Genomic DNA, 22908 nt, shown 5'->3' with positions numbered 1-22908 from the left:
CAAGCTTGGCTTGGCTGGCCACAACAAGATGGATAAGAAGCTTGGCTTTAAGTGGATATAAGGCTTTATAAATAAGAGGTTACTGTTAGGATGTATACTAAAAGCCTAACTTTTGATATAAACATTTATCTAGAAATAAGAATCACATTGGTCAAATGTCTACATTTATGATAAATGTAGTTGTTCAATTAATTTATATTGTAGATAACATGGTGTGTGGTGTCACACACAGAGGATCATGTTATCAGTACCTTATAAATTATAAACAGTAGCTCACGATCAAAATGGAAAGGAACAAACCATTGGAAGGTCGTAGTGTAATTAGGTATAAGTTTATCTTAACTATATAATTACACTAGTACACTTAGAGTGTATTGAGTAGGACCATTAGAGGTCGTTTCTTTTATACTGACTTTATAAAGGAACAAATACCTCAGTTATTATGGAAGTGTGTGCTCTAGATCCTAATATAATAACAAGCACATATATTTGATATTTATTTCTTTAATTTATCAATGGGTGAGATTTAGTTCGATAAATCAATAAGCCCGATAAGTTGGGAAATGATATCACTTATAGTGTGTATTGTTGATTATAGAAGGAATCTGTGTCCTAGTTATCTAGGTTGAGAATGCCCCCAAGAGGAGCTCATAAGGATTGCCAAGTTAAACCCTGCAGGTGGACCTTGTCCAACATGACAATAAAGTTGACTAGTACTACTCTTGGAGCTAGATATTAATTAAATGAGTTGTCAGTAACTCACTTAATTAGTGGACATTCGTAATCTTAAACACAGGGAGACTAACACACTCATGATAAGAAGGAGCCCATAATGTAATTTGGGATTGGTGCGGTAGTGCGGTAATAACTCTCTAGTGGAATGAGTTATTATCGATGAACTTGAGTTGTGTGTTCAGGACGAGCACGGGATACTCGAGCTCATCAGAAGGCCAAAATCAATTTCTCCTCTAGGTCCCTGTTGTAGCCTCAATAAAGCCTCAAGTCCATCCAAAGAAAAGCCTATATTGGTGTCCAAGAAGGGGTCGGTTCATTACTTGGTGACCAAGCAATGGCCGACCACTTATTCTCTAGAAGTGGTCGGCCCTTGCCTTGGGCAAAGGGGCTGGCCGCAATATTTAAATTAGGAAGGTTGTTTTTGAATTTTTAAATTTCCTCAGATATTTACAATTTGTAAAAAGAGAGATTTTAAAAATTTATAAAATTTTCTAATTTAAATTAGGCCACAAGGTTTTAAAAGAGAGTTGTAAAATTTATAAAACTTTCTTTTAAAAAGAAATATTATTAGAGATGTTTTAAATTTTAAAACTTGGTTTTAAATTTTAAAACTTTCCTTTTAATATCTACATTAGAAAAAAAAAAGTTTGTAAAATTTTATTAGAAGTTTTCTTCTTTTAAAATTTTATAAAAATTTTTTATTTCTTTCCCTTTTAATAAGTGGTCGGCCACCTTGCTTGGTGCCCAAGGAAGGGGCCGGTCAAATAATTAAACATCAACAGAAAGTTGTTTAATTAATAAATCAATCTAGGATTGATTAATTAAAAGGAAAGAAAAAGAAAAAATTAAATGGAAATAGGAATGAGTCTAATTTTTTAATAAACTCTTTCCATAATTTACTGTTGGGAAACTAATAACAAAAGGGGGGAAGGGGAGACCTTGAAAAACATAACAATTGATATTATGTTATTGGAGATCATCAAGTGGCCGGCCCCTCTCCCTCTCTTCCCTTTGCTCTCTTTTGCTCCTTTGTGGTGGTGGTGGCCGAATTCTAGAGAAGGAGGAGAAACATTCCGGGTGATGTTCGTCTTGGAGGATTGTCGCCCACACGACGTCCAAGAGGAGGCGAGGGATACGGCAGAAGATCTCGGGGTTTATAGCATACAAGGAAGAGGTATAACTAGTATTTAATTTCCGCATCATACTAGTTAATATTTCTTTGTATAAATACCAAATACAAGAGGCATTCGATTCTTGTTTTTCGAATTTAATTTTGATGTTGTGTTCTTTTTCTTTTTTCCTTGTGATTTGATTGTTCCTTTTGGTTAACCTAGAGTTATATAAGGAAATTAAATATTAACTTTCCTTAAAAGGCTTTGTCTAGTCGGTGGTGGTTGCTCCCATATCTAAGAAGGCCAAGTGCCTCGCCATGCAGTACTGGAAGCCAATTTTGAAGCTAATATTTAATTGAATTTATAACCTAGGTGATTTGGATCAAACGTGTTAAGTTCCGTAGGAGATCCAAATCTAAACCTAAAAGAACATATAAGTTAAACTTGGAATCAAACGTGTTAAGTTCCGCAGGAGATACAAGTTTAACTTAAAAGAATACATGGTAGCTAGGAAAGGTTCAGATCACGTACAAAAATTTTATACAGTGGAGCCATTGGATTTTCCGAGTAGCAACCAACAATTGGTATCAGAGCTAGGGTTTTGCCTCTGTGTATTTGGTATTAGTTTAATTATGCATATGTCATACATAATTTAGGCAGGTTAATAGTAGGATGTGCTAACTTTGTGGATGCAGGATCCAACTATTACGGCTTATAGTTATTATGTGTGTGATTGGACCCTTGGACATGTCAAGGACATTTATTATGTGTGCATGATTGTATTATAAAATACAGCAGGAGCTGTATTTAGTTTTATTAGGATTTTATTTTTTGATCTAGTTAAATGTACATTCCTTTTATGGAATATAGGATCGATGGATGCAAATTTTATTTTATGTTCGATCTAGTTTACATGTACATTCCTTCGAGGAATATATGATCGAAAAATGTAAAATTCTATTTATGTCGCGGATCGAATCTTGCAAGGCGTGGAACCTTTTGAGGACCAGAGGCGCAGCGTAACAAGGAGCAAGATGGATGCGATAACTAGACCCGGTGGCGGTGGGCAAAGATGGCAGTGTTGGTGCAACATTCCTCAGGTCAAGGTTGACCTGGTTGACCAAGCTTGAGTCTTGGTTTGGATTTCGATGTTTGACAATGCAAGATTGATTGAAGAAGAGTCAAGTAGGTCAAGGATGACCGGATACTTGACTGGGAAGTCCTAACTGGGATGTTAGGCAGAAGGAAAATCCTGGTGAGTGAAGCCAGGTGAAAGACCTAGTGAGTGAAGCTAGGCAATTGGGAAGTCCTAGTGAGTGAAGTTAGGCAGGAGAAAAATCCTGGTGAGTGAAGCCAGGTGAAAGACCTAGTGAGTGAAGCTAGGCAATTGGGAAAGTCCTGGTGAGTGAAGCCAGGCAAGAGAAATCCAGATGGGTCAAGGTTGACCAGACATCTGGTGAGAGTCCAAGTAGGTCAAAGGGATTGACCGGATACTTGGCACGAGGAAGAAAAGTCCAAGTAGGTCTTAGGGAGTGACCGGATACTTGGCAAGAAGAGAAAAGTTCAAGTGGGTCAAAGGGATTGACCAGACACTTGGTGAGAGAGTCCTAGCTGGTCAAGGGTGACCAGATGCTAGGTCTTATGTACCAACAAGTCATGGTTGACTAGATGTTGGTTTAGGGGGCTTTGGGCTTGGTTTTGGGCAATAACCAAGATCTGGATTGATCAGCCGATTGATCCAGCAGGTTTGGATTGATCCATGGATTGATCCAGCAGGTTTGGATTGATCCGTTGATCGATCCAGCAGATCTGGATCGATCAGTGGATCGATCCAGAAGATCTGGATCGATCCACCGATCGATCCGGTGAGTCCCCGCGAACCCTCTCGGATCGATCGGTGGATCGATCGAGTCCCAATCGATCGATGGATCGATTGGGGAGACGTGCGCGATAAGGGCTGGATCGATCCGTGGATCGATCCGAAGTTTTTAGCGTAGGCTCTGGATCGATCCGTGGATCGATCCAAAGCCTCCCCGATCGATTGGGAGCATTCCAATCGATCGGGATTTGACCGTTAGCATCGATTTAAGCCGCAGGCGTTCATTTCCTTCGGCAGAACTTCACCGATTCATTCCAGATTCATCACAGCTACTCCCCAGCACTCTCTAAGCTCCTCACCGCCAGTTCTTGAAGGTTCTTGGAGGTTCATCCAAGTCAAGAGGCGAGTTGCAACAAGAAGAAGAAGAAGCTAGGGTTTTTACTGCATCTCTTGTAAGCTTTTGCTTATTCTTTACTACCCTTTCTTCTACTTGTATTGAGAGTCTTGTAGGGCTTCTCCGCCTTCGGTAGTTACCGAAAAGGAGTGTTTATTAGTGGAGGTGTGTGTGTGTGCGTGGATCCTTGGACTAGTCACCTCTTGTGAGGTGGATATCAAGTAAAATCCTATTGTTAGCATTGTTGTAGTTTGTTTCTTTGTATTCCGCTGCGCATCACTTTGAAGAAACAAGCAACGAAGCACGACGAGCACACGCGAAGCTATTCACCCCCCCCCCTCTAGCTACTTTTCGGTCCCAACAGGCAGTAGCTAGGGTTGGCGACACACGGAGGACCGCAATAGATAAAGGCCATAATAGTTGAAAATTAGTTTTTCTATTTATTGCTTTTTATGTTGTGCTGTGTGTGCTTGTTAGTATGCATGTTAAGTAGGCTAGCATAGTCAAAATTCCTCATTTTAAATAACTAAGTGGGAGAGGGATTTATTTTTAATAAATTCCACAGTCTCCATTACTGGTTTATAAGTGATGCAACAAGCTTGCGCGTTGGCTCTGAGTGCCTTCCTCCATATCGGATGAGCTTGTTTGCGGATCACTAACTTAAACTTTCATTTTGGATGACTATAGGAAGTTAATTAAGAGCGTGTGATCTTCTCCATCGGAAGGGGCACAATCTTATTAATGGACTTAGTGTCAAGTAATGGTATACACTTAGGCACGTCTAATAGTATCCTCCCCATCGGAGTCACTGCTATTATTTGTGTGACCGAAGAAAACCAACTATTAATTTGTCAAATAAATAGGTTGACAAGATAATAAAATTAAAAACTCCTCTTACAAATGTTTGATTTTGTATACGTCCACACTATCGTGGCATACAAAATTCAACGGTGTTTAAGGTAATTTTATTTTGTCATAAAGATTTATTGACAAGATAATTAATGGGTAAAACCCTCCTCTTACAAATGTTTAAATTTTGATACGTCACACTATCGTGGCATGCAAAATTCACGGTGTTTGAGGCGTTGGTGAATTTAAATAATATTGTTTGAGAAATCAATATTATTTTAAATTCAAAAAGTTTTGACCAAATATTTGATCAAAGACAGATCAACTATTAATTTTATTCGTCATAAAGTAAAGTTGACGAGATAATAAAATTAATGGATAAAATCTCCTCTTTGATTTTGTATATGTCCACACTATCGTGGCATACAAAATTCAAGGGGATTTTAAAGAATTGATCTTGACCAAATATTTTTGTGATTCTTAGGATTTAAAATTTTTGTCAATTCCCTAGTTGTTATACTATAGAAAAGACTTAGTAGTCCCAATTGTAATGATTGGAAATAGGACTTGGACATTAAGGTAAACTGTCTTCTTAGACCTAAGAACAATATAGGTGTATTTAATTCATTAGTTGAAACATGTCTAGTGATGTTATCTACCAGAACCTGGAGTGAAGATATAGATGCCATTAATCATGTTCGCAATTCATTGCAGGGTTCCAGGAAACCCGACAACTAAATGAAAATAAAAACACCATCCACATGGACACTGCTGTAAAAGTGGCAGTTGTTGCAGTGGGAGATGTTTATCCTTTGATAAGAATAAAACATGGATTTTGAGTAATTATCTTTACGTACCAAGTTTAGAAAGAACTAGTTTTCAGTTTCTAAACTATTCAAAGAACTTGATATTCTGCCTCTTTTAATAAAGTTGTTATCTGTTCTGGTACGTTGGTTGACAATTTATAAATCCAACAACTCTCACGATGCAACAAATGGAAATTAGTAACACATTTTCTAACTTTAAGAGAAAGCAACCTTCAGAAATGAACCAATTATATATTTGGCATCAAAGGCTAGGTTATATTAATTTGAGTAAGATTCATTGGTAGCTGATGAACTTTTTGGGTTCATTGGTATTGGAAATCTTTCCAACCTGCGAGTCTTACTTGGAAGGAAAAACAACTGAGAAGCTTTTAAGTATAAGGGGTATGGAGCCAAAGATACATTGGAATTGGTTCATGTGATCCTATGACTATCCAGACAAGAGGTAATATCGTATCGAATATTTCGTCTGTTTTATAGAGAAGGAGGAGAAACATTCCGGGTGGTGTTCTTCTTGGAGGATTGTCGCCCACACGACGTCCAAGAGGAGGCGAGGGATACGGCAGAAGATCTCAGGGTTTTTAGCATTCAAGGAAGAGGTATAACTAGTATTTAATTTCCGCATCATACTAGTTAATATTTCTTTGTATAAATACCAAATACAAGAGGCATTCGATTCTTGTTTTTCGAATTTAATTTCGATGTTATGTTATTTTTCTTTTTTCCTTGTGATTTGATTGTTCCTTTTGGTTAACCTAGAGTTATATAAGGAAATTAAATGTTAACTTTCCTTAAAAGGCTTTGTCTAGTCGGTGGTGGTTGCTCCCATATCTAAAAAGGCCAAGTGCCTCTCCATGCAGTACTGGAAGCCAATTTTGAAGCTAATATTTAATTGAATTTATAACCTAGGTGATTTGGATCAAACGTGTTAAGTTTCGTAGGAGATCCAAATCTAAACCTACAAGAACATAAAAGTTAAACTTGGAATCAAATGTGTTAAGTTCCGCAGGAGATACAAGTTTAACTTAAAAGAACACATGGTAGCTAGGAAAGGTTCAGATCACGTATAAAATTTTTATACAGTGGAGCCATTGGGTTTTCCGAGTAGCAACCAACAATTGGTATCAGAGCTAGGGTTTTGCCTCTGTGTATTTGGTATTAGTTTAATTATGCACATGTCATACATAATTTAGGCAGGTTAATAGTAGGATGTGCTAACTTTATGGATGCAGGATCCAACTATTACGGCTTATAGTTATTATGTGTGTGATTGGACCCTTGGACATGTCAAGGGCATTTATTATGTGTGCATGATTGTTTTATAAAATACAGCAGGAGCTGTATTTAGTTTTATTAGAATTTTATTTTTTGATCTAGTTACATGTACATTCCTTTTATGGAATATAGGATCGATGGATGTAAATTTTATTTTATGTTCGATCTAGTTTACATGTACATTCCTTCGAGGAATATATGATCGAAAAATGTAAAATTCTATTTATGTCGCGGATCGAATCTTGCAAGGCGTGGAACCTTTTGAGGACCAGAGGCGCAGCGGAACAAGGAGCAAGATGGATGCGATAACTAGACCCGGTGGCGGTGGCCAAAGATGGCAGTTGCTAGGGTTGGCGACACACGGAGGACCGCAATAGATAAAGGCCATAATAGTTGAAAATTAGTTTTTCTTTTTATTGCTTTTTATGTTGTGTTGTGTGTGCTTGTTAGTATGCATGTTAAGTAGGCTAGCATAGTCAAAATTCCTCATTTTAAATAACTAAGTGGGAGAGGGATTTATTTTTAATAAATTCCACAGTCTCCATTACTGGTTTATAAGTGATGCAACAAGCTTGCGCGTTGGCTCTGAATGCCTTCCTCCATATCGGATGAGCTTGTTTGCGGATCACTAGCTTAAACTTTAATTTTGGATGACTATAGGAAGTTAATTAAGAGCGTGTGATCTTCTCCATCGGAAGGGGCACAATCTTATTAATGGACTTAGTGTCAAGTAATGGTATACACTTAGGCACATCTAATAGTATCCTCCCCATCGGAGTCACTGCTATTATTTGTGTGACCGAATAAAACCAACTATTAATTTGTCAAATAAATAGGTTGACATGATAATAAAATTAAAAACTCCTCTTACAAATGTTTGATTTTGTATACGTCCACACTATCGTGGCATACAAAATTCAACGGTGTTTAAGGTAATTTTATTTTGTCATAAAGATTTATTGACAAGATAATTAATGGGTAAAACCCTCCTCTTACAAATGTTTAAATTTTGTATACGTCACACTATCGTGGCATGCAAAATTCACGGTGTTTGAGGCGTTGGTGAATTTAAATAATATTGTTTGAGAAATCAATATTATTTTAAATTCAAAAAGTTTTGACCAAATATTTGATCAAAGACAGATCAACTATTAATTTTATTCATCATAAAGTAAAGTTGACGAGATAATAAAATTAATGGATAAAATCTCCTCTTTGATTTTGTATATGTCCACACTATCGTGGCATACAAAATTCATGGGGATTTTAAAGAATTGATCTTGATCAAATATTTTTGTGATTCTTAGGATTTAAAATTTTTGTCAATCCCCTAGTTGTTATACTATAGAAAAGACTTAGTAGTCCCAATTGTAATGATTGGAAATAGGACTTGGACATTAAGGTAGACTGTCTTCTTAGACCTAAGAACAATATAGGTGTATTTAATTCATTAGTTGAAACATGTCTAGTGATGTTATCTACCAGAACCTGGAGTGTAGATACAGATGCCATTAATCATGTTCGCAAATCATTGCAGGGTTCCAGGAAACCCGACAACTAAATGAAAATAAAAACACCATCCACATGGACACTGCTGTAAAGTGGCAGCTGTTGCAGAGGGAGATGTTTATCCTTTGATAAGAATAAAACATGGATTTTGAGTAATTGTCTTTACGTACCAAGTTTAGAAAGAACTAGTTTTTAGTTTCTAAACTATTCAAAGAACTTGATATTCTGCCTCTTTTAATAAAGTTGTTATCTGTTCTGGTACGTTGGTTGACAATTTATAAATCCAACAACTCTCACGATGCAACAAATGGAAATTAGTAACACATTTTCTAACTTTACGAGAAAGCAACCTTCAGAAATGAACCAATTATATCTTTGGCATCAAAGGCTAGGTTATATTAATTTGAGTAAGATTCATTGGTAGCTGATGAACTTTTTGGGTTCATTGGTATTGGAAATCTTTCCAACCTGCGAGTCTTACTTGGAAGGAAAAACAACTGAGAAGCTTTTAAGTATAAGGGGTATGGAGCCAAAGATACATTGGAATTGGTTCATGTGATCCTATGACTATCCAGACAAGAGGTAGTATCGTATCGAATATTTCGTCTATTTTATAGAGAAGGAGGAGAAACATTCCGGGTGGTGTTCGTCTTGGAGGATTGTCGCCCACACGACGTCCAAGAGGAGGCGAGGGATACGGCAGAAGATCTCGGGGTTTTTAGCATTCAAGGAAGAGGTATAACTAGTATTTAATTTTCGCATCATACTAGTTAATATTTCTTTGTATAAATACCAAATACAAGAGGTATTCGATTCTTGTTTTTTTAATTTAATTTCGATGTTGTGTTCTTTCTCTTTTTTCCTTGTGATTTGATTGTTCCTTTTGGTTAACCTAGAGTTATATAAGGAAATTAAATGTTAACTTTTCTTAAAAGGCTTTGTCTAGTCGGTGGTGGTTGCTCCTATATCTAAGAAGGCCAAGTGCCTCTCCATGCAGTACTGGAAGCCAATTTTGAAGCTAATATTTAATTGAATTTATAACCTAGGTGATTTGGATCAAACGTGTTAAGTTCCGTAGGAGATCCAAATCTAAACCTAAAAGAACATATAAGTTAAACTTGGAATCAAACGTGTTAAGTTCCGCAGGAGATACAAGTTTAACTTAAAAGAACACATGGTAGCTAGGAAAGGTTCAGATCACGTATAAAATTTTTATACAGTGGAGCCATTGGGTTTTCCGAGTAGCAACCAACAATTGGTATCAGAGCTAGGGTTTTGCCTCTGTGTATTTGGTATTAGTTTAATTATGCACATGTCATACATAATTTAGGCAGGTTAATAGTAGGATGTGCTAACTTTGTGGATGCAGGATCCAACTATTACGGCTTATAGTTATTATGTGTGTGATTGGACCCTTGGACATGTCAAGGGAATTTATTATGTGTGCATGATTGTATTATAAAATACAGCAGGAGCTGTATTTAGTTTTATTAGGATTTTATTTTTTGATCTAGTTACATGTACATTCCTTTTATGGAATATAGGATCGATGGATGCAAATTTTATTTTATGTTCGATCTAGTTTACATGTACATTCCTTCGAGGAATATATGATCGAAAAATGTAAAATTCTATTTATGTCGCGAATCGAATCTTGCAAGGCGTGGAACCTTTTGAGTACCAGAGGCGCAGCGGAACAAGGAGCAAGATGGATGCGATAACTAGACCCGGTGGCGGTGGCCAAAGATGGCAGTTGCTAGGGTTGGCGACACACGGAGGACCGCAATAGATAAAGGCCATAATAGTTGAAAATTAGTTTTTCTATTTATTGCTTTTTATGTTGTGTTGTGTGTGCTTGTTAGTATACATGTTAAGTAGGCTAGCATAGTCAAATTTCCTCATTTTAAATAACTAAGTGGGAGAGGGATTTATTTTTAATAAATTCCACAGTCTCCATTACTGGTTTATAAGTGATGCAACAAGCTTGCGCGTTGGCTCTGAGTGCCTTCCTCCATATCGAATGAGCTTGTTTGATGATCACTAGCTTAAACTTCCATTTTGGATGACTATTGGAAGTTAATTAAGAGCGTGTGATCTTCCCCATCGGAAGGGGCACAATCTTATTAATGGACTTAGTGTCAAGTAATGGTATACACTTAGGCACGTCTAATAGTATCCTCCCCATCGGAGTCACTGCTATTATTTGTGTGACCGAAGAAAACCAACTATTAATTTGTCAAATAAATAGGTTGACAAGATAATAAAATTAAAAACTCCTCTTACAAATGTTTGATTTTGTATACGTTCACACTATCGTGGCAAACAAAATTCAACGGTGTTTAAGGTAATTTTATTTTGTCATAAAGATTTATTGACAAGATAATTAATGGGTAAAACCCTCCTCTTACAAATATTTAAATTTTGTATACGTCCACACTATCGTGGCATGCAAAATTCACGGTATTTGAGGCGTTGGTGAATTTAAATAATATTGTTTGAGAAATCAATATTATTTTAAATTCAAAAAGTTTTGACCAAATATTTGATCAAAGACAGATCAACTATTAATTTTATTCGTCATAAAGTAAAGTTGACGAGATAATAAAATTAATGGATAAAATCTCCTCTTTGATTTTGTATATGTCCACACTATCGTGGCATACAAAATTCATGGGGATTTTAAAGAATTGATCTTGACCAAATATTTTTGTGATTCTTAGGATTTAAAATTTTTGTCAATCCCCTAGTTGTTATACTATAGAAAAGACTTAGTAGTCCCAATTGTAATGATTGGAAATAGGACTTGGACATTAAGGTAGACTGTCTTCTTAGACCTAAGAACAATATAGGTGTATTTAATTCATTAGTTGAAACATGTCTAGTGATGTTATCTACCAGAACCTGGAGTGAAGATATAGATGCCATTAATCATGTTCGCAATTCATTGCAGGGTTCCAGGAAACCCGACAACTAAATGAAAATAAAAACACCATCCACATGGGCACTGCTGTAAAAGTGGCAGCTGTTGCAGTGGGAGATGTTTATCCTTTGATAAGAATAAAACATGGATTTTGAGTAATTGTCTTTACGTACCAAGTTTAGAAAGAACTAGTTTTCATTTTCTAAACTATTCAAAGAACTTGATATTCTGCCTCTTTTAATAAAGTTGTTATCTGTTCTGGTACGTTGGTTGAAAATTTATTAATCCAACAACTCTCACGATGCAACAAATGGAAATTAGTAACACATTTTCTAACTTTACGAGAAAGCAACCTTCAGAAATGAACCAATTATATCTTTGGCATCAAAGGCTAGGTTATATTAATTTGAGTAAGATTCATTGGTAGCTGATGAACTTTTTGGGTTCATTGGTATTGGAAATCTTTCCAACCTGCGAGTCTTACTTGGAAGGAAAAACAACTAAGAAGCTTTTAAGTATAAGGGGTATGGAGCCAAAGATACATTGGAATTGGTTCATGTGATCCTATGACTATCCAGACAAGAGGTAGTATCGTATCGAATATTTCGTCTGTTTTATAGACAACTATTCAATATACAAATACATTTACTTAATGTTCCGCAAGACTAAGTGCTTTGATTAGTTCAAAGAGTACAAGGCTAATGTGGAGAAACGTTAAAGTAAAAGTATCAAGTCACTATGGTAAGATCGTAGTGGCAAGTACCTCTTGGGACAATTTAGGAGTCACTTATCAAAAAGTAGTGATTCAATCCCAACTAACTGCACTTGGTACACCCCAACAGAATGATGTAGTAGACAGAAGGTATAGGACTCTTATGGAAATAATTATATTGATGATGAGTTTTTCAGAAAATTACCAAGTTCGTTTTAAGGATCTACTCTGAAAAAGAAAGTGAACATAGTACCTTCCAAAGTCAGAACTCTCTACTCATATAGAATTCCTGAATAGGCGTAAGCCTATTTTGAAGCATATTCGAATTCGGGTAGTCCAGCACATATGCTCAAGAGAGACAATGATAAGTTGGATAGGAATTCACTTGTTTGTGGGTTATCCTAGAGAAACGAAAGTAGGTTTATAGTCTTAAAAATCAGAAGGTCATTGTTAGCATCAATAACTAATTTTTAGAAGACTATATAATGAACCACAAGCCCATAAGTAAATTTGTTCTTAATAAAAGACACGTCTAATCTAGTAACAACTTTATAAGATGAAATATCACAAGAAACTACAACACGTATCACAATTGATACATAATTATAGACAGTGCATCATCGTTGTGGGAGGGTTGTAAAACAAAAAGATTCATGTTTTGGAAAAATCTTTGGACTTGATCCCAAATGAACATGAGCCTGATCCCGGACATATGATGAAGCACTCCAAGATAAAGATACAGCATCTTGGAAAAGAGCAATGAATGCAGAATTAGAATATATGTATTCTAATAAAATCTGGAAGCTTGTAGAGCCACCAGATGGTGTAAAAGCCATTGGGTGAAAATAGGTCTACAATAGGAAAAGATGGATAGACAAGAAGGTAGAAACTTTCAAAGCAAGGCTTGATGAAAAGGAAACTTTTTCACTGGTAGCCATGCTTAAGTCTATCCGGATTCTTTTATCTATTTGGCAAGTGGATGTCAAGACAGCATTCCTTAATGAAAGTCTTGAAGAAAGCATCCATATAAAGCAACCAGAAGGGTTCATTACAAAGGGCAAAGAGCATCTTGTGTGCAAGCTCAATCAGTCTATGGACTGAGTCAAAGCTTCAAGGTCTTGGAACATCCGGTTTATCAAAGTAATCCTGACCTATGGATTTATTTGGTAACCAGATAAGTCTTGTGTATACAAAATGTGTGATGGAAACGTGGTGTTATTTCTTGTACTATACGTAGATAACATTTTTTGTAGTTGGAAACAATATCAAAGTGTTGTCAGAAGTAAGGGTATGATTGTCCAAACAATTCGATATGAAGGACTTTGGAGAAATGTATATATTCTTGGGATCAAAGTAATAAGGGATCGCAAGAAAAGAATATTTTACTTATCCCAAGCTTCATATATCAAAAAAATCCTTGCTCGTTTTAAGTATGCAGAACTCCAAGAAAGGTTTCTTACCTTTTGGGCTTGGAGTAGCTTTATCTAAAGAGATGTCTCCGAAGACATCAAAGGAGATAGAGGAAATGAAGACAGTTCTTTATGCTTCGGCTGTCGGAAGCCTAATGTATGTTATGCACGAGATTAGAAATCTGTTTTGCCAAGGGCATAGTTAGCATATATCAAAGTAACCCTGGACAAGGACATTGGACTACAGTAAAGCATATATTGAAGTACCTTAGAGGTACTAGAGATTATATGCTAGCTTACAAGGCAGTTAATTTGGTCCCTGTGGGTAGCACGGATTTTGACTTCCAATCGGATAGGGACAATATTAAGTCAACCTCGGGGTTTTATGTGTACTTTAGGAGGTAAAGTCATAACTATGGAAGAGTGATAAGCATAGGTGTTTTTCTGGACTCCACCATAGAAGCTGAGTATATGGCAAGCCTCTGATGGCTAGCCATAAAAGTTGAATGACTCAACAACCTCAAGATAGACTTAGATATGATTTCTGGTTTGTCCAAATATTATTACAATTTATTGTAATAATAGTGGTGCAGTAGCAAACTCAAAGAAACCATGAGTCTATAAGGCAAGTAAACACAATAGAGCGCAAGTACCATCCAATATGAGAAATCGTATAAACGAGGAGAAGTTGTTGCTGCCTAGATAGCATCAGATGATGACCTATAGATCTTTTCACTAAGGCCCTTAAGCCAAGAGCTTTTGATGGGCATGTTGAAGGGTTGAGATTCAGATGTATGGCAGCAGATATGGCAGCAGATATGGCAGCTAAGTCTTTTAGTATAAGTGGGAGATTGTTAGAATGTATACGAAAAGCCTAGCTTTTGGTATAAACATTTATCTAGAAATAAGAATCACATTGGTCAAATGTCTACATTTATGATAAATGTAGTTGTTCAATTAATTTATATTGTAGATAACATGGTGTGTGGTGCCACACGCAGAGGATCATGTTATCAGTACCTTATAAATTATAAACAGTAGCTCACGATCAAAATGGAAAGGAACAAACCATTGGAAGGTCATAGTGTAATTAGGTATTAGTTTATCTTAACTATATAATTACACTAGTACACTTAGAGTTTATTGAGTAGGACCATTAGAGGTCGTTTCTTTTATATTGACTTTATAAAGGAACAAATACCTCAGTTATTATGGAAGTGTGTGCTCTTAATCCTAATATAATAACAAGCACATATATTTGATATTTATTTCTTTAATTTATCAATGGGTGAGATTTAGTTCGATAAATCAATAAGCCCGATAAGTTGGGAAATGATATCACTTATAGTGTGTGTTGTTGATTATAGAAGGAATCTGTGTCCTAGTTATCTAGGTTGAGAATGTCCCCAAGAGGAGCTCATAAGGATTGCCATGTTAAACCCTATGGGTGGACCTAGTCCAACATGACAATAAAGTTGAGTGGTACTACTCTTAGAGCTAGATATTAATTAAATGAGTTGTCAGTAACTCACTTAATTAGTAGACATTTGTAATCTTAAACACAGGGAGACTAACACACTCATGATAAGAAGGAGCCCATAATGTAATTTGGGATTGGTGCGGTAGTGCGTTAATAACTCTCTAGTGGAATGAGTTATTATCGATGAACTTGAGTTGTGTGTTCGAGGCGAGCACGGGATACTCGAGCTCATCGGAAGGCCAAAACTAATTTCTCCTCTAGGTCCCTGTTGTAGCCTCAATAAAGCCTCAAGTCCATCCAAAGAAAAGCCTATCTTGGTGTCCAAGAAGGGGCCGGTTCATTGCTTGGTGACCAAGCAATGGCCGGCCACATATTCTCTAGAAGTGGCCGGCCCTTGCCTTGGGCAAAGGGGCGGCCGTAATATTTAAATTAGGAAGGTTGTTTTTGAATTTTTAAATTTCCTCAGATATTTACAATTTGTAAAAAGAGAGATTTCAAAAATTTATAAAATTTCCTAATTTAAATTAGGCCACAAGGTTTTAAAAGAGAGTTGTAAAATTTATAAAACTTTCTTTTAAAAAGAAATATAATTAGAGATGTTTTAAATTTTGAAACTTTGTTTTAAATTTTAAAGCTTTCCTTTTAATATCCACATTAGAAAAAAAAAAGAGTTTGTAAAATTTATTAGAAGTTTTCTTCTTTTAAAATTTTATAAAATTTTTTTCTTTCTTTCCCTTTTAATAAGTAGCCGGCCACCTTCCTTGGTGCCCAAGCAATGGGCCGGTCAAATAATTAAACATCAACAAATAGTTGTTTAATTAATAAATCAATCTAGGATTGATTAATTAAAAGGAAAGAGAAAGAAAAAATTAAAAGGAAATAGGAATGAGTCTAATTTTTTATAAAACTCTTTCCATAATTTTTCGTTGTGAAACTAATATAAAAAGGGGGGAAGGGGAGGCCTTGAAAAACATAACAATTGATATTGTGTTGTTGGAGATCATCAAGTGGCCGGCCCCTCTCCCTCTCTTCCCTTTGCTCTCTTTTGCTCCTTTGTGGTGGTGGTGGCCAAATTCTAGAGAAGGAGGAGAAGCTTTCCGGGTGGTGTTCGTCTTGGAGGATTGTCGCCCACACGACGTCCAAGAGGAGGCGAGGGATACGGTAGAAGATCTCGAGGTTTTTAGCATACAAGGAAGAGGTATAACTAGTATTTAATTTCCGCATCATACTAGTTAATTTTTCTTTGTATAAATACCAAATACACGAGGCATTCGATTCTTGTTTTTCGAATTTAATTTCGATGTTGTGTTCTTTTTCTTTTTTCCTTGTGATTTGATTGTTCCTTTTGGTTAACCTAGAGTTATATAAGGAAATTAAATATTAACATTCCTTAAAAGGCTTTGTCTAGTCGGTGGTGGTTGCTCCCATATCCAAGGAGGCCAAGTGTCTCGCCATGCAGTACTGGAAGCCAATTTTGGAAACTAATATTTAATTGAATTTATAACCTAAGGTGATTTGGATCAAACGTGTTAAGTTCCGCAGGAGATCCAAATAACCTAAAAGAACATATAAGTTAAACTTGGAATCAAACGTGTTAAGTTCCGCAGGAGATATAAGTTTATCTTAAAAGAACACATGGTAGCTAGGAAAGGTTCATATCACGTACAAAATTTTTGTACAGTGGAGCCATTGGGTGTTGGGTTTTTTCGGGCCGCGAAAACCGTTTTTCGCGTCGCGGAAACCCCGAATCACCGAAAGTCGTAGATCCGTGAAAGGAAAACCGCCGAAAATTACGAGTACGAGTTTTAAATATCTAGATCTACTCCTAGATCTATGTGTTAAGAAGTCTACCTTGAAGTGTGCCCTTTCGCGTTCCCGCTCGTCCAAGGAATTGCCGGATCTCTAGACCGTCAAGCGTCGGTCCTCTAGAAGTATCCACACGGACACGTAGGTGGAGAAAACCTCACACAAAGGTGTACTAGCACCTTGGTAAGATTCGGCCAAGATGAGGAGGAGAGGGAGAGGAAGAGAGCTCCAAGAGGAAGAAGGAAGAATAATCACACTTGAATAAAAAATCAATTCATCCCATTCAAAATGTGGCCGGCCACTATCTTCATGTGTAACTCCCCATTAAATGCAATTAATGTGAAGTTATTAAGAAAATGGCTTGGTAACTTCCATGAGGTGGCACCCATGATGATGTGGAGTAACATCATTGGTCCACTTCAATGCCAACTCACCAATGAGGTGGCATAAAGTCAAGTCAAACTTGACTTTTAATCTTCCTCTCAAGTCAAGTCAAACTTGACCAAATCTCTTCCATGGTTGATCGAATCCAACCATTTGATTCAAGCCAACTTAATACAATGAATCTAATTCATTTAATTAAATTGATTCAATGAGTCAAAATCTAAATTAGACTCATTGAACACATGAATCAACTTGAGTCGAACTCAAGTTAGCCCAATTAGGATTACTCTTAATCCAATTTGATTCATCAAATGAATCTAATCCTCTTGGTTCATTATATGAACCTAATCTCCATCTAATTGTCCTAAGTGTGTGACCCTATAGGTTCTTGTAACGTTGGCAATGCCCTAAACCCATTTAGGAGCATAAGTAATGAGCGGTATCTAGCAACACATCATTACTACCCAAGTTACAAGAATGTCGAGATCCGACATCACCTTGTGACTACTAATTGTGACTCCTCACAAAATATGACAAGTGTCCTTCTATCCTAGACATCTAGATTGATCAATGTGAGGCATAGACCATGTCATCCTCTAATCAATCTAAATCTTGAACTCCAAGTAGACTCACTCGATCAAATAAGCTCAACATCTCATGTTGACTCATTTGGGCATGGCCATGCACTTCGTGGTCTAACTCTATCAAGAATACCGATGTCGCTCCCGTCATATGGGAGGGATAAATCCCATCTACATCACTCACATCCCTCCGCATAATTTGTTACATACCCAGTAATCGCCTTTATAGTCCACCCAGTTACGGGTGACGTTTGACGAAACTAAAGTACATAACTCCTTATGTAGGGATCTATGGTGACTTTGGGTCTAAGGACTAGTAGTCATACTAATAGCCACATGAGAAAGTATATGACACTCATATAACGATCCATGATACTTTCTCATGGCGGGTCATTCAGTATACATTCTCTAATGTATACCCATGTGTCAACTTGATATCTCTATATCCATGACTTGTGAGATCAAGTCATCGAGTTGACCTACATGCTAGTCTTATTGCATTAACATTGTTCCTGAATGTTAATACTCGACTAGGAATGATTAAGAGTAGTGTTCCCTATATCATCTCACTATCGATTCAACTAACCGATTGATATAGGTGAGAACCATCTACTCAAGGACATTATTATACTTAGTTTATTTGGCACCAATACAAGTAAGTATAATAACCAAAATCCAAATGCCTTTATTAATATACAAGAATATGATACAATGAGTCCATACAATCATCAAATGATTGGCTCTAGGGCTCTAACTAACATTGGATTTTTCGAGTAGCAACCAACAGGTACAACAGGGACCGAGAGGAGGAATTGGTTTTGGTCTCCTGATGAGCTTGAGCATCCCATGTTTGCCCCAAACACCCAAGTTCATCATTAATAACTCATACCACTAAAGAGTTATTATTACACTACCGCACTAATCCAATATTATAATATGGGCTCTTTCTTATCATGAATGTGTTAGTCACCCTGTGTTTAAGATATCTAATGCCCACTAATTAAATGAGTTACTGACAACTTACTTAATTAATATATAGCTCCAAGAGTAGTACCACTCAACCTTATTGTCATGTCGGACTAAGTCCACCTGCAGGGTTTACATGACAATCCTTATGAGCTCCTCAAAGGGACATCACCAACCTAGATTACTAGGACACAGTTTCATTCTATAATCAACAACACACCATATAAATAATATCACTTCCCAACTTATTGGGCCTATTGATTTAACGAACTAAATCTCACCCTTTGATAAATTAAAGAAATAAATATTAACTATACGTGCTTATTATTATATCATGATTAAGAGTATGCACTTCCATAATAACAGAGATTTTATTTTTTACGTAGTCAGTATAAAAATAAACTTCCTCAAATGGTCCTGCTCAATACACTCATAGTGTACTAGTGTAATTTTATAACCAAGATAACTAATACCAAATTACACTATAACCACTCCAATGGTTTGTCCCATTTCATCTTGGTTGTGAGCTACTATTTATAATTTATAAGGAACTGATAACATGATCTTCTGTGTGTCTCCTCACACCATGTTATCTATAATATAAATTAAATGGACAACTACACTTAGCATAAATGTAGACATTTGACCAATGTGATTCTTATTTCTAAATAAATGTTTATACAAAAGGTAGGCTTTTAGTATACATCCTAACATGAGTGTCATAAGAAATAGGTCAGGGCAGATGAGATGGCGCGGTGTTACATTTTGGCTTCTATGTCAAATGTACTGCAACATCAACATCAGGCCATGCCTACTGCTTATGACATGATGAACAATCTCAAGGAACTCTTCGAACATCAGAATTAGGCTGCTAGGCAAGAGGCTATAAGAAACTTGATGACGACCACAATGACTGAGGGGACACCCTTAAGGGATCATATCCTCAAAATGATGACTCATTTAAATGAGATTGAAATCCTTGGGGCTGAAATCGATGGGGAAACCCAGGTCGATATCATTTTCCAAACACTGCCTAAAAGTTTTGAGCAGTTCCGCTTGAACTACAACATGAACAAAAGGGTTTATTCGCTGGTGAAATTTCTGACAGAACTTCAAGCAGCAGAAGGATTATTTCGTCAAAGCTCTCAAATTCACATTGCTGAAAATGTTTCTGCTTCTAAATCGAAAGGTAGAAAGAAGAAAAAGAAACAAGTTACTTCAGCAAAGAAAGTGAATCGATCTCTAGGGACTGGACTGAAAGCAGGTGTGAAGAAGCCGAAGGGCAAGTGCTTCACATATAAGCAGTCTGGACATTGGAAGGTGAACTGTCCTCATAGAAAGGAGAACAATAAAGGTATATCTTATTCTCTAGTAGTTGAAATATGTTTATTGGTATTATCTACCGGTACCTGGTGTGTAGATACGTGAGCCACTGATCATGTCTGCAATTCATTGCAGGGGTTCCAGCATCCTCGACGACTACATTAAGGGGAGATTACCGTCTACATGGGCAATATTACAAAAGTGGTGGCTATTGCAGTGGGAGATGTTTATTTGTCTTTTGATAGGAATAAAACATTGATTTTGAGAAATTGTCTTTATGTACCAAGTTTTAGAAAGGACTTGATTTCAATTTCTAAACTCTTTATGAATGTATATTCTGTTTCTTTTGATGACAAAGTAGTTGTCAAGAAAGATAGGGAAGTTATCTGTTCTGGTACATTGGTTGGTAATTTGTATACTCTAAACCCAATAACTCCCACGATGTAACAAATGGAAATTAATAACACATCTTCTAATTCTAATAAGAGAAAGCAACCTTCGTAAATGAACCAAACATATCTTTGGAATTTAAGGCTAGGTCATATTAACTTAAGTAGGATTCAAAGGTTAATAGCTGATGGACCTTTGGGTTCATTGGTGGTGGAAAATTTTCCAACCTGCGAATATTACTTGGAAGGAAAAATGACCAAGAGACCTTTTAAGGCCAAGGGGTATAGAGCCAAAGATGTGCTAGAATTGGTTCATTTTGATTTGTGTGGACCTATGATTATCCAGGCAAGAGGTGGTTTTGAATATTTTGTCTCTTTTATAGATGACTATTCGAGATACGGGTATATTTACTTGATGCGCCGTAAGTTTTAGTGCTTTGATAAGTTCAAAGGGTACAAGGCTGATGTGGAGAAACGTCATGGTAAAAGTATCAAAACACTACGGTCTGATCGTAGTGGCGAGTGCCTCTTAGGAGAGTTTAGGAGATACTTATCAGAGATCGAGATTCAATCCGAACTCTCTGCACCTGGTACACCCCAACAGAATAGTGTGCCAGAACGAAGGAATAGGACTCGTTTGGAAATGGTTAGATCAGTGATGAGTTATTCAGAATTACCAAATTCATTTTGGGGATATGCTCTGGAAACGATAGTGTACATTCTGAACTTGGTACCTTCTAAGTCAGTACCTTCTACTCCCACATGTTGGTTAGTCCTAAGATTGGTACTAACAATGATCTTCTGATTTTTAGGATTATAAAACAAACCACCTTTCGTTCCCTTTAGATATCCCACAAACAAACAAACTTCTGTACGTGATTCCAACTTGTCAGTATCTCCCTTCAGCACATGTGCTGGACTACCCCATATCCAGATATGATTCAGACTAGGCTTACGCCCATTCCATAATTCAATGGGAGTAGAAGGAACTGTTTTAGAAGGTACCATATTCAGAATGTACACTGTTGTTTCTAGAGCATATCTCCAAAACGAATTTGGTAATTCTGAATAACTCATCATCGATCTAACCATTTCCATAAGGGTCCTATTCCTTCGTTCTGCCACACTATTCTGTTGGGGTGTACCAGGTACGGACAACTGGGATTGAATCCTGGCTTCTGATAAGTAATTCCTAAACTCTGTAAAGAGGTATTTGCCACCACGGTCAGACCGTAGTGTCTTGATACTTTTACCAAGACGTTTCTCCACATCAGCCCTATATTCTTTGAACTTATCAAAACATTCAGACTTGCAGCGCATCAAGTAAATGTATCCGTATCTTAAATAGTCGTATATAAAAGAGACAAAATATTCGTAGCCACCTCTTGCCTGGATAGACATAGGACCGCACAAATCAGAATGAATCAGTTCTAACACATCTTTGGCTCTATACCACTTGGCCTTAAAAGGTCTCTTGGTCATTTTACCTTCCAAGCAAGATTCACAGGTTGGAAAGTTTTCCAACTCTAATGAACCCAAGAGTCCATCGGCTACAAGCCTTTGAATCCTACTTAAGTTAATATGACCAAGCCTTAGATGCCAAAGATATATTTGGTTGATTTATGAAGGTTCCTTTCTCTTATTGGATTTAGAAGATGTGTTATTAATTTTTATTTTTTGCTTTGTGGACGAAATTGGATTTAAAGTATATAAATTGCCAATCAATGCACTAGAACAGATAATAACCCTATTTCTCTTTATAACCACATTGATATTAAAAGAAATAGAATATCCATCCAAATACAGTTTAGAAACTGAAATTAAATTCTTTCTAAAACTGGGTACATAAAGATAATTTCTTAAAACCAAACTTCTATTTCTATCAAAAGATAAGTAGATGTCTCCCACTGTAATAGCCGCCACCTTAGTAGCATTGCCCATGTAGATGGTTATCTCTCCTTCAAATAGTCGTCGGGTTTTCTAGAACCCCTACAAAGAGTTGCAGACATGAACAGTGACTCCCGTATCTACACACCAGGTGATGGTAGATAACACCGCTAAACATGTTTCAACTACTAGAGAATGAGATATACCTTTATTTTTCTGATTCCTACGAAGATAGTCCGCCTTCCAATGTCCTGACTGCTTGCAGATGAAGCACTTGCCCTTCAGCTTCTTCATTCCAGAATTTTGTCCTGTACCCTGAGGTTTATTCACCTTCTTTGCTGAAAAGACCTGTTTCTTCTTCTTCTTGCCTTTCAACTTAGAAGTAGAACCATTTTTAGCTTAGTGAATTTGAGAACTGTGATGAAATATACCTTCTGTTGCCTGTAGTTCTGTCATAAGTTCCGCCAACGTATACTCCCTTTTATTCATATTTTAGCTCAGGCGGAACTGCTCAAAACTTCTGGGTAGCATTGA

Source organism: Zingiber officinale, chromosome 9B (assembly GCF_018446385.1).
Source record: "Zingiber officinale cultivar Zhangliang chromosome 9B, Zo_v1.1, whole genome shotgun sequence".
NCBI lineage: Eukaryota > Viridiplantae > Streptophyta > Magnoliopsida > Zingiberales > Zingiberaceae > Zingiber > Zingiber officinale.
Note: the sequence above shows the minus strand (reverse complement) of the source record.